Here is a 13,481-nt window from a genome sequence, read left to right as displayed (position 1 = left end):
GTAAAATAAAATGTCCCTTGCTCTCTAGATGAAGGGCTCTTGGAACATTTTGAAATGTAAATGCACATACTATATGTCTCAGCAAACTAAATTCTCAGCGTGAATCCTATAAGGTAACTGAGCAGAGATATTTGCCTTAGGGTGTACACTAAAGCACCATATTGGAAAAAACATACAGAAAAAAATAAAAGAATGAGGAAATATCTTTACAAGTTAAACAATTTCACAATTGATTTAATAGACAATTTAAAGAATAAAAATTTTAAGATCTTCCAGAAAGTTTAGTCAAAAAGATAAATTATTGGGAATATGAGAAAAAGAAAAATATTTTACAAATGATCAATTCAGAAAATAAAATATATAGCTGATGGGTTCTTCTAAAATATAAAAGAGAAAATAAAGAGAACAGAATTGAAAAAAAAAAAAAGATCTGAAAACTCCATGAGCAGAATGCCCCCAAACCTGAGAGCCTTAGCCTGACAACCAAACAACTTCACACTTGGATACATCACAATGACATTTTAATTCATTAAGGACAAAGAAATTATCTTTAAGTTTACACAGAGGGTTGGACAAAGACATGGGGATCAGATCATTATCTGAATGCAGCATATGAAGCCTCAAATACAATGTAGTTTGCCTAAAAATTTCAGTGGGAGAATCATTTTCAACCTAGATTTCTGTGTGACTCGAGAGGGCAGAAGAAAGGTATTTCTAGACATGCAAAGATCTAGAGTTTACTGCTGGTGTATCTTTTTAAAATAAGTTAGGGGGCTGGGGAGATGGCTCAGTAGAATAAGCACTTGCCTGGCAAGCTCAAGGGTCTGAGTTCAATCCCCAGTTCCGCAAAAAAAAAAAAAAAAAAAAAAAAAAAAAAAAAGTTAGCCAAGCATATATTCCAACAAAATCAAGAAAGAGAAAGGTATGGGATCAAGGAAACAATGGATCCAACACATGAAGAGAAGGAAGCAATGTCACAAGATGCCAGTTTTGTAAGAGAAGCAGGGACTCATCAACAAAGGAGGGAGCAGGAAAGGCTGAGGAGGGGTGTCTAGGGTAGAAGGGAGCTCCACATGGTTGACTCTTCCTGGGAAGGATAAAGCCTTTAAGGTAAGACCTGAAAGGGGGAAGATGAATGGCAGTCAGAGATTGTTAGACAAGCAAAAGGTCCTTCACATCAGTAGAAATAGAACCAGTTATAATTATATAATGAGTAATAGTTTCTTTTTTTTCTTTTCAAAGTTTTATTGATAAACATATAGCAATGAGACAGTTTCAAATCAAATCGAAAGTACAGTTTCAACAAATAATACACTGCATATATTCTTCTTAGTGGTTAATTGCTGTACAAGATGCAGACTTGTGATCCTACTTACAAACACCATTAGAAAAAATCATTCTATTCATTAAGAGAATGCAACTATATATCTATCCCAACCACTTTGAATACACAGATACAAAATGGACATTTATAGTTATACCCCAATTTTTTTTAAGTTCCGTTGTTGAATATTATAGGTGTGTAAACTCAGCAAAATATTCTAAAAGAGTACAGAAGCCCATAATAGCATTGGGTCTTCTGTTTAATTGGCAATGTCAGAAATTATTGACGTGAGTCCCCCACAGCTCAACATAACAACATGGCTTTACTTCCTATATTTCATCTTCATACTTTTCTACTGGATGGTTAAGACCAAGGTAAAGCAGAACCTATGCAACAAGAGTTGTAGCTTTTTGGTTTGAGAAGGTCAGTGAAATGCCCTCAGGATTTATCCTGAGATCCTGTACCTCAGATTGTAGAACCTTTGTCAGTGCAGCCATGTGGATGAGTCATGGCCATTGCTTGGCCAATGTGCTCTCTGTGAAAGCCTGAGAGAGTGTCTTCTCCTCATGTGACTCTCCTTAGGCACACTCCACGTCATCGATCAATTTCCTCTTTGGCCCCATAACCTTCTTGATCAGAAAATCTGGGACACTACCAAGGTACTTGACGTTACAGTACAAGTTCTCATATGTCCTGAGTCTTAATTGACCTTAGAAGGGTAGGGCCAAAATATTGGCTTTCCTTGTAGCCCTCCTTTTTCTCTAATTTTGGTCTGCAAACTTAGGTTGTTAACCATCCAGAAGACAAGCTTATTGTTATTATCAAACGATTTACGTTTTCAAGCTTAACCTCACTATTTCACTACATTTCAAACATCTTAGGCATAATAAGGAACAGGTATTTTTCATCAAGTATTGATATGTTGAACCTTAAGAATAGTTTCTTAAAATACTAAAACAGTCTGGTAAGGCTTAAACTTCAGAATCAATCTGTGAGTGAAGCGCAAATGATGTAGCAATGACCGCAACACAATTACAACTGCTTTCAACTTAAAGAGAGCTACAGAACACGAAAGTTCGGAAAACAGAGTAAGGAAAAAAGACAATGATGTATGTATTATATTTTCATCTTAATAAGTAGAAATATTAAATATGTATCTGCTATTTACATATAGGACGAATAAATATAATCTATCATATAAAACCAGAAGGGTAATTGGCAGTCAGAACTATACAGGGGAAAAGGGGTGTGTAGGTGCAAAAAGGTATTGCCTAGTCCTCATCCATCTAAAAAGCATAACCAACACTCCTATAGCAAGAGAAAGATTTATTTAATCAAAGTCTTAAAGGAAGACTTTAAGATCTAGGAAAAACTGTCATATCTTGTCTCTCTTTCTTTCTTTCTCTCTCTTTTTGTTTTGCTTTTCACTTTTAATTTTTATTAGTATATGCTTGCAGTACATAACGATTACACTCACTGTGGGGAATGGCACATATGTATATACCATAGCTGAATTATTTTTCCCCTTCCTCCTATTTCCTTTTTGAAAAAATAATTGGCCAGCATCAGATTTGTTTATTTATTTTCCTATTTATTTATTTTGTAACTCCTGACAATGTTAATTATCATAAACATGATTAAGAGTCAGATTAACAGGCAAAAAAAATACAAACCACATACAACAATTATATTAAATCAAGGGACACCTTTAGATACATTGGCCATGCTACATTACATTATTTTTTCTCTTTTTCTGTTGTCTTCTATTTTGGATTTTATTTATATGCTGTATTGTGCTTAACATGCAAGAGAAACTATGCACTATATAAACTTGTATGTCTGAATTACTTTACTTAAAATTATAGTCTCAAGGTGCACCCATTTTCCTACAAATGGCTCAATTTTCCTTCCTTAATATAGCCTGCACACTCAATGTAATCTGCTTCCAAGATTTAGCTACCATGAATTGTGCTGCTATAAAATGGGTATGTATGAGTTACCATAATATGAGGTCTTTAGTTCTTTCAGGAAGTTATCTACAAGAGAAATACCTGGGTAAAATGGAATTTCATTCCTTTTTGTTTTTGTTCTTTAAGGATTTTTTTTTCCTTTGGCGGAACCGGGGATTGAACTCAGACCCTGTGCTTGTCAGGGAGGCGCTTATTCTACTGAGCCATCTCCCCGGCTCCTTAAGGAATCTCTGTACTCACTTCCATAGTTGTAATAGTTTATGCTCTCACCAACAATGAAGAAGGGTTCCTGTTCTCGCCTTCAGCTTATCCAGCATCTGTTGTCATTTGATTTCTTGACGGTAATTTTTTTGGAGTGAGATGGAATGTCAGTGATGTTTCAATTTGTATTTCTCGAATGGCCAGTGATGTTGAAGATTTTGTCATGTTCTTATTAGGCCTTTGTACTTCTTCATCTAAGAAATTTCTATTCTAGTGATGGTGAACTTTTCAGAGCTTCAGTGATGCACCAAGCTCGTTGTGGCACACATGCCATAGGTTCGCCACCACTGGTATATGCATTTCAAATGCCCCACTATTTGGATTGGGGCTTTAAATTTAGGGACTTCTACTTTTTTTAAGTTCTTTATGTATTCTAAATAGTAGTCCTCTGTCTGGGAAGTAGTTGATAACTTTTTGTGTATTCTGTAGGTTGTGTCTTCGCTCTGTTGGTTTCCTTTATCATGCAGAAGCTTTATAATTTGATGTGATTCCACTTTTGATTTTTGTTATTAACATTATATTTGTGTTCTGAAAATCATTCCCTATTTTAAGGTCTTCAAGAGTTCTACATATTCTGTTTTCAAGCAGATTTTTTTTAATATTTAGGTGTTTGACTAATTTTTATTTTAGTTTAACACAGGATGATAGATATGAGTCTAAGTTCAGTATTTCTCATGTAGGTAGCCAGTTTGCCCAGCACCATTTGTTAAAGATGCTCTTTCCTCCAGTGAAGGTATTTGTCCCATTTGTCAAAGATATTAATTTGTTTGGTCTTCTTTTTTCAATTGTTTATACTTTTTCTCTTCTTAATTTCTTATACATTTCTTTCTTTTTATCTTCTTCAATTTTACATGCATATATCTGGTAATATGAATAACTGGTTGCAAGACAACACTACGTATTACAACAAATACTGTGAAATTCATATTACTTTGTTAAGTGAAATTCTGTATCATTTGTAATTTTTCTGTTTTAATTCTAATTTGTACTCTCTTTAAAAAATAAGGGGCTGGGGAGATGGCTCAGTAGAATAAGTGCTTGCCTGGCAAGCACAAGGGCCTGAGTTCAATCCCCAGTTCAGCCAAGAAAAAAGACCCAATTTCAAGATTTCCCTTATTGGAGCTGGGGAGATAGCTCAGTGGAATAAGTGCTTGCCTGGCAAGTGCAAGGGCCTGAGTTCAGTCCCTGGTTCCAAAAAAAAAAAAAATTAAAAAAAGATATGGTAGCTGAATGTATCTAGAGTTGTATTTTCCACCCTGTATTCTATTCCACTGATCTGCACATCTATTTTTGTCATGCTGTTTTGGTCACTGTACCTTTTTAGTATACTTGAAGCCCAGGATTGCAATACCTCCCACTTTGGTCTGGTTGCTCAGAATTACCTTTGTTATTGTAGTTCTCTTCTAATACTGCATGAATTTCAGGATTGCTTTCTCTAGTTCTGTAAGTAATGCTAATGATGTTTTGAATGGGATAGTATTAAATCTGTATATTTTTTGGAAGTATGGCCCTTTCAACTATATTTGTTCTGATTATCCAGGAACAGAAGATTATCTTTCACTTTCAGAGTTCTCTTTTGATCTGCTTTCTGAGAGTAATGTAGTTTTCATTGTAGATCTTTCATTTCTTTGGTTAGGTTAATTCCCGAGTATTTCATTTTTTCCATGCTATTGGGAAAGGAATTATTTCCTTAATTTCTCTCTCAGTCTCTTCTTAGTGATGTACAGCAACTCTACTGATGCATCTGTGTTGACTTTGTATTCTGCTAGGCTACTGAATTTCGTTTTTAATTCTAGGATTGTTTTTATGGAGCTTTTGGGGCCTTCTATCCTTAGGATCAAGTTATCTGCAGTTAAGGACAATTCAACTTCTTTTCTTATCCATTTCTTTATCTTTTCCCTGACTTTAGAAAGGAAGATTTCAGCTTCTTTCTACTCAGTATGTTGTTAGCTGCTGATGTAGCACAGGTTGCTTTTACTGGATTGAGCTAAAGACCCTCTCCATTTATTTTCTTTGGGTTTTTATCATGAATGCATACTGGATTTTTTGACAAGGAAGAAGAGAATATGTTTTTATGCCAGTTTTTGCCATTTCTTTTTTTTCTTGCCATTTCTCGTTATGCACTTGCCTTCTCATTGCTCACTTATTCCAATTACTCTAAGCTTCGCCTTCTGTGCATCATCTAGCAGCTGCTGGAATAACTTTTCACGCTCTTTTAGTTCTTTTAAGGCATCTTTGAAACCACCACTGTCCTAATTCTGAAATCCTGTCCGTCCTCACACTGCTTGCTTCTGCCGCCCATATTTTCAATAGAATTTTTATTTTTATTTTTTTTTCATGAGGCAAAACCAGGCTTTATTTTGGAAAATACAATTGGTTTTTGGTGGAAGGCATGGGCAAGAAGGGGTACCTCAGGCAGTAATATCCCCTAAGGGTGGACTGAGGGCTAAGCTGAGCCTCAGCTGGGTCTCCTTCTCCCAGTGCTCCCGTGTATAGCTGTCTCCCCATTGGCTCTAGGGCAGCCTTGGGAGAGGTGCAGGCTGGGAGAGACTGCTGTGGCCCATTCACTTGGTCTCAGACACCAGCTTCCCTTTGCAAGTCTTGATCTTTACAACCACAGCAGACTTGATGTGGCTGAAGCCAGGCCTTTGGAGGCTCCCAAAGCCAGAGCTTGTGAGGCCGCCATAGGGTGAGCTCACCATTCCTGAGTAGCCACTGGTGGTCTTCATGTGGATGCTCAAGTTCTGCATCCCAGCCTCCAGCCTGTTCTCCTCACCCTCCAGCAGCTTGAAGTAGGTGGTGATCTCGATGTCCAGGGCGAGCTTGATGGGCCATGTCCTGCTTGGCCTTCTGCAGGGCAGCTTCCAGCTGGGCCAGCTTGGCACTGGCATCCTTAATGGCCATCTCCCCACGCTGCTCAGCATCAGCGATGGCAGCCTCCAGGGATGCTCTCTGGCCTTTGAGGGCCTCAATCTCCACCTGCCGGTGGCTGATGCTGCGATTCATCTCAGAGATCTTGGAGTTTGTGTGGCGGAGGTCGTCCGCGTGCTTCCCAGCCAGACTCTGCAACTCTTCATATTTGATCTGATACATGCTCTTGCCCTCAGCCCAGCTGCGGTTGGTGATCTCCTCGTACTGGGCCTTGACCTTGGTGATGATGCCGTCCAGGTCCAGTAAGTGGCTGTTGTCCATGGACAGCACCACGGATGTGTCTCAGATCTGAGACTGCAGCTCACGTATCTCCTCTTCATACAGCTGCCTGAGAAAGTTGATCTCATCAGTCAGAACCTTCCATGTATGACTCGAGCTCCACCTTGTTCATGGAAGCTTCATCCACATCCTTCTTGATGAGGACCAATTCATTCTCCATCTCTGTATGCTTGTTGATCTCATCTTCACATTTATTCTTTAAGTCCTCCACCAGCCCCTGCATGTTGCCAAGCTCCGCCTCCAGCTTCAGTTTCTCCTGATCCAGTGAGTGCAGCTGCCACCAGATGTTGTTGGTGTAGCTTTTGAACATGTTGTCCATGTTACTCCAGGATGTCTTCTGCTGCTGCAGGAGGCTCCACTTGGTCTCCAGCATCTTATTCTGCTGCTCTAGAAACCGAACCTTGTGGATGAAGGAGGCGAACTTGTTATTGAGGTTTTTGATCTGCTCCTTCTAATGAATATGCATGGCCTGGATGTTTGGGTCCACCTCCAGGTTCAGGGGGTTCAGCAGGCTCTGGTTCACTTGGTTGTCTGTGATGCTCTCCACACCACCAGCCCCACCATAGCCACCCAGCCCCAGGCCACCCTGGAAGCTGCCGCTGCTGCCCATTCAGGAGAAGCTGGAGGAGCTGATGCAGGAAGCAAGCCTGCTGGTGTAGGAGGGGCTGCTGAAGGCCCAAGGGCCGGAGGTGGACACCTTGTAGGACTTCTAGGTCACCCTTATGGACATGGTGGAGGCTGGAGTAGTGGCAGGCGAACTGAAGATGGAGATTCGAGAAGGAGCCTGGCAGCCAATTCTGGATGGTGGGCTTCAAATGAATTTTTAGTCTTTAGTATTTCTACTTAAAACTTTTCTTGGAATCTAATTCTTTGATACACTGGTCATTCAAGTTTTGTACCCTTTTGTCTAGCTCATGTTGCTTTTTATTAGTAGCTTCTGAAAGCTACTAGATCATTTTGGTTATTACTTACATTTTCTGTTCAGTTGTAGCTTCTGTGATCTTGATGAGTATCTATTTCATCTGTTTTTTAATGTCCTCTATTATTCTTTTTTAATTTTTTAAAATGTATTTAGTACAGGGTCTATAAAGTCTTACTACACAGATTGGACTCATGGTGATTCTCCTGTTTTCAGCCTCCCAAATGCTTGGATTACAGGCGTGCACTACAACATCCAGTCTCATTTGCCATCTCAGTGCACCTTGGGGGTAGGGCCAGCATGGAAGGCCAGGGATTGAACCCTGGCCCCTGTGTCTGCCTAAGAAGGCACTTTAATCCCCTGAGAGCTTTGACTAGCCCCTCTATTATCCTTTTGAGTAAAATGGGTATGTGGCTTATGCTACTCTGTCCTTCAATACTTCCTGGGTGGGCTTTGGGGTAACTAGGAGGTTGAGCAGGCATTTTGCTACCTTTTTTTCTTGTGTTGCCATTGGATTTTTATTTGTTTGTTTATTTGTTTTGTTTTGTGCTGATGTTCATGGACATTTACAAAGACTTTGTCGCTAGGGTAGAGATCTCTTTAGTAGCTATTCAGTGATATAATTTGGGTATGGCTAACTATGGTCGTATGCTTCAGCCCCAAGATCTGACCACCTTGGTTAATTTGGGAGGGAGAGATGCAATGAAATCAGTTCAATAATTGAGTTCTCTGGGAATACACTCTAGTATTGTTAATGTCACAAAGGTAATCTGAATGTTAATTTACAGGAAAAGAGTAACAATTATACAACCATGGTAATATCAGGCAGATCAGCTATAGCAGTACCATCTAAGACAAATGGACATAACATATCACAAGAATCCATTGTGTATCCTCTTAATCCTACAGAATATATCTATAATATATGAACATTAAGACAACTCAGGTATTGCTTTACAGCTAGCATGTACTAAACATGACAGATATATCTCCACTAATAATAGAAAAGAATTCAATAGTAATTTTATAAAGTTAATTAAATATCAAAATAAAGCTTTATTGTTATGCTAGTAAAGATAGAGGACTCAGAAATGGGGGAAATCCCATAGGAAAAACTTCAAACATTAGACAATATGATAGGAGAAGAAAGAGAGAAAAGTGATGCGAAGAATCTTATTGGATAGTAGTAGGCTGTTTATAGAATTAGGCAAAGGTAAGAGAAAAAGACTGACAGGAAAAATAATGATAAAAGAAAAGGAGAAAGAAGGAAATTATACAGAGAGCAAAAATAGAAAAATTTGAGCGAGAAAATTTTAAAAGAAAACAGGAAATAAAAAAAGAAATAAGAAATAAGAAAAAGAGGTAAGCAGGAATGAGGATTTTTATTACTCTTCTATTATCTTGTTTTGAAACTGTTTATTTTTCTTTTTATAAGTAAAAAAGAAGTAATGAAGAAATAAAAGGAAAATTCCCCCTACTCCAATAAACTGGTAAAGAAGAAAGGAGAAAAAAAAATGAAAATAATAAGACACTAAAGTCAAGGCACATACTCACCCAACAACAAAATACAACAAAACAAAAATAACAAAAAAGAAAATCTATTTATAATTCTGAAAGTATAGTTTTCTTCTGAAATCTACAATTTGGGGGCAGGAAAAAAATGATAAAAGTTAAGACACGGCCCTGTTCACAGGGGAAGTCAGACCCCAGGTCTGTGCTGAATGCAGGCATGGGGAGGCCACTAGATTAGGGTCAGGGCAATAATGCTGAGATACTGAAATCTGAGCAATTCAGCTGGGCCTGTCCTTTGGCTGTGTTCTTTAGCTCAAACTCCTCCAGGGGTCTCTTTCCAGCCTTACCATGGCTCACTAACCACAGCTTTCTTTCATGGCTGTCACTTACCTGTGGAAAGGTAACAGTGGGAACCCTCAAGTGAAGTTGCCCCATGGCTGCTCTGAGTCCTGAGTTCAAACTTTAGCCCTTCCCTGCAATGGCATCCAACTAAGCGCCCCTCCGAGTCTCTGGGGATATGGAGGGTGCTTGGAGTGGAATCACTCACCAGCGGTTAGCTGTCCAAGTAGTTATGTGAGTGTAGAATGCCATGAACTCCCTGTAGCTCACAGCACCTGCTGATTCATGCATTCATTCCACTGCCACATTTCTCCCTGAAGCCCTTTGGCGTTCCCAGCTTTCTCACTCTGCAGGTTCAGTCTCCCTTTCCTGCAAATCCCAAGCCCGGAGCTGGGGAGAAAGTGCATATTGTCCCTTTTCCTGTTGTCTCTTCAATATCTCTATAAGTGTTAATTTTCCTGTCATATCCTTCCTAGTTTCTGGGGATCTACTTCTCATTTTTCTCTTCCCCAAGTTGTTATTTTCCAGTGTCTGGATTCTGAGTCTTGGAGCAGCTGAGTTGTTAGTGCTTGCCACTCTGCCATTTTTCTACAACTGTCTTCTTCATTTCTCTCTCTCTCTCTCTCTCTCTCTCTCTCTCTCTCTCTCTCTCTCTCTCTCTCTCTCTTTTTCTTCAATGGATATTTGCACTGAACTACATCCTTAGCCTTTCATTTATTTTGAGAGAGGTTCTCACTAAGTCATTAAGTTGCCCAGGCTGGTCTCAAACTTATGATCCCCTTAATTTGGCCTCTGAAAGTTCTGAGATTCCAGGTATATGACCCCACATCCACTCTGTACACTTTGATGCTTTGTTTTGATGAAAAGAGGGACTGCCACATGGAAATGTGATTGAATAGAATGTTTCAATCTAATATTTGACCTGAGTGAGGAATCCTAGCAAGACTTGTCCACTCAGAGTCTTACTGGCCTATGTGTGAAACATTCTTTCCTTCTACATATGTGGGAAGCATTCCTTCCTCCTGGATATTCCTTCCTCTGGAATGAGGGCCTGTGAGGGAGAAAGAATGCAATGAACTACTTAGGTTTTATGGTTGGCTTTTGGGAAGATGGATTCTAGTTCCTATGACCTCCCTTGGGGCAGAGAATTTCTGGTTTCTATGAGTCACTTCAGGAGGGAAAGAGGGATAGGAGACAAGCTATAAAAAGTCAAAAAGACCTTCAGATCTCTGTTAGTTCAAAGTATTCAGCCTGAAGAATGGTGCAAATGACTTCACTTTTACCTTCCAGACTAAGCACTCAGGAAATAAGGTTCAAAACTAGTAATCCTAGAAAACAGGTTTAAGCATTTTTTGTTTGTTTGGTTTTGTAGTACTTGGGATCAAACACAGAGGCTTTTCACTGATCTACATCCCCAGCCCATTTTTAATTTTATTTTTAGACAAGGACTCAGTAAGTTGCTATATTGGCTAGGCTGGGCTAGAATTTTGATCCTCTTGCCTCAGCCTCTCAGAATGCTAAGATTACAGACCAGTTCCACCATGCCTGGTTTAAGCACATTACTTAGAACAGGAATTAGCAGAATTTTTTGCGAAGAGCCAGATGGGTGTGAATTATATGGTCTTGATCACAACTATTCAACTCTGCCCTTATAGCACAACATTGCTCGGAGACTATGATTAAGGACTGGGTATGGAATGACTAGGAGAGCACATCAGTGACAGAGAATGCATTTACCATGTGTGCGGCCAAGGGTTCAATCCCTACTGCTCCCTCCTTCCTCCAGAAAGAAGAATGAACATGATTAATGTTCCAATACAATCTTAATTTACATAAATATGCAGAGGCCAGGATATGGCTTATGGGTCATAAATTTTTGATATCAGATGTAGGTATGTACACCAAATCATGATATTTATAAAAAAGATGCCTCATGTTTTTCTACTCATCATTAGGGATACATTTAATAGTAATATAAAATAATACAATATTTAAATTTTCTTCTTCATTTGCTTCTAGAAGGAGTAATTTCTTTGAGTCTCAAAATCATGTAAAAATTCAAATGTTCCTTAAAAATTAAACAATAGTCGTCTTTTCCCAATATTTAAGATAGGAAAAACTAATAAGCAAAATGTTCAATTGAATCTTTATTTCTGTATTTGTCTTGCTAAATCACTGAAGAACAGAGACTACTTGAAGATTTTGAAATAGAATACTCCTAGAATATGAAGTTCTGAAAGGTGATACAACATTCACCTCTTAAGGTTTAGTCTCTAATAGTATATTATATATAGTTGGTGGATAAAATTACTTGACAAATACAAATGTAATTGAGTTAAACTTATCTATTCAGGTTTTAACATTCAATTTAACAATATTTCATGGTGTTTTACAAAGAATCCCAGAGGTGTTGTATCCCACTTGAATAAATTTTAGAAGCACTCTTTTCCTATTTGAGTTTGTATCATCAACTTTGCTTTATCTAATTAGAAGGAATGGAAAGACTATAAATCAAGATTATGAATAAGGGTTAGCAAGTTTTACGAAGCTCATTTGAGGCTTCGGAATTGCGTGACAAGTCTGAGGTCTTTTCATATAGGTCTTTAAAAAGCTATACCAAAAGGTTTTTAAAATATTTTTAAGACGGAACTCAAAGTGTAATGTTGATAATTAGCACCTTTTAAAGCTTGTGAGCAATATCTATTAACATTAAAGAGGCAATCCTATTAACATCTCCAGTTAGTCTTTAATTCAAGAAATTGCCTTTTCTCTGGAAATTAAAAACACACACACACACACACACACAAAAGATTCCCAAGAGGACCTAAGCTTTGGGAGGGGATGTTTGTTTTTATTCTTTCTCACAAGTGCCTGATGAAAGTTAAAGTAGAGAAATAAATTGTTGTTCTTTCCGTTCACATAAAGACTCATCACACTGGAGCATAACCACGTGTCATCATTTAATTACAGATAGTCTCATAATTATGTTAAGTAGACTTTCATTATGTCTAAAATTGAGGCCTGAACACTGCGGATTCGATAGGTGGAAGGAATCAGTGGAATTTTGCATTGTTAATTACCAAAATAAAATAGAAATGGAGGGTGAGGGAAGAAAAATGTTTAGTAGAAACATCTGGAATCCAAGGTTTCTGAAAAGGGCTGCCTTGAAATGTTACGCCTGTAAGTGTTATTTTATAGGTATTATAAAGCCACACACAATTAAGAAGTAAATTAAGCATGGAAAAGCCACAGCACTTTTCACAGGCATGTGTCAGGATGTTTATAATATGTGAAACATGAAGAGAAGCGGATCTTGATAGACAAAATGTTTCAGTAAATTGTCTTTTGCAGATATCAAATTTAGGGGAGTATACATAATGCTAATACAATTACCAATGTTTTTGAATCTTACCTAAGCTACACAAAAAGATGAACCTTTGCTGTGTGTGACTATTATTGTTTAACAGAATATAACACCTTTGGTACTCAATTTCAAATAAATTAAAACCTGAGGTGGTTCATACTTGTAAGCGTTTTCTGGCCCTGCAGGGTATCCCTTGGTTTCTGACAATTTGTTAACCAATGATTGAATAAATAGTAGCTGATTTTTGAGAAAAACAAAAGGGACTTTCCACATTCCTGAGTGTTACCAATAGACAACGAAAGCTGCAAATGAAACACCTGATTTTGAGCTAAAGATGAGAAATGAAGTTAGGTATCAGCCTAGTTTAAAATAAACTGTTTAAAATTATTTCCACTTTGTATAAATCAATCAAAAATTAGTGATCCCCAAATGTCTATGTCTATCTATGAAAACCAACTGACAGTACTTAGAAAGTAAACTAAATTACTTCACTAAGTCATCAACAAAATATTTGGAAAAACTGACTTAGGAAATTCTCTATTCTATGTAAGTTGAGAATTAATAATGATTATCAAGAATCCT

General features: G+C 38.0%; 1 protein-coding gene and 1 pseudogene across 2 annotated transcripts in view; both read right to left on the bottom strand.

Moving 5' to 3' along the window:
• Positions 1–13,481, bottom strand: part of Frmpd4 (FERM and PDZ domain containing 4) — a 283,401-nt gene that overhangs the window by 132,900 nt on the left and 137,020 nt on the right. The window lies entirely within an intron of this gene.
• On the bottom strand, positions 6,120–7,513 carry LOC105742721 (annotated as a pseudogene).

The sequence above is a fragment of the Octodon degus genome, unplaced genomic scaffold (assembly GCF_000260255.1).
Source record: "Octodon degus isolate 3935 unplaced genomic scaffold, OctDeg1.0 scaffold00069, whole genome shotgun sequence".
NCBI lineage: Eukaryota > Metazoa > Chordata > Mammalia > Rodentia > Octodontidae > Octodon > Octodon degus.
Note: the sequence above shows the minus strand (reverse complement) of the source record. Positions and strands in the feature narration are given on the sequence as shown.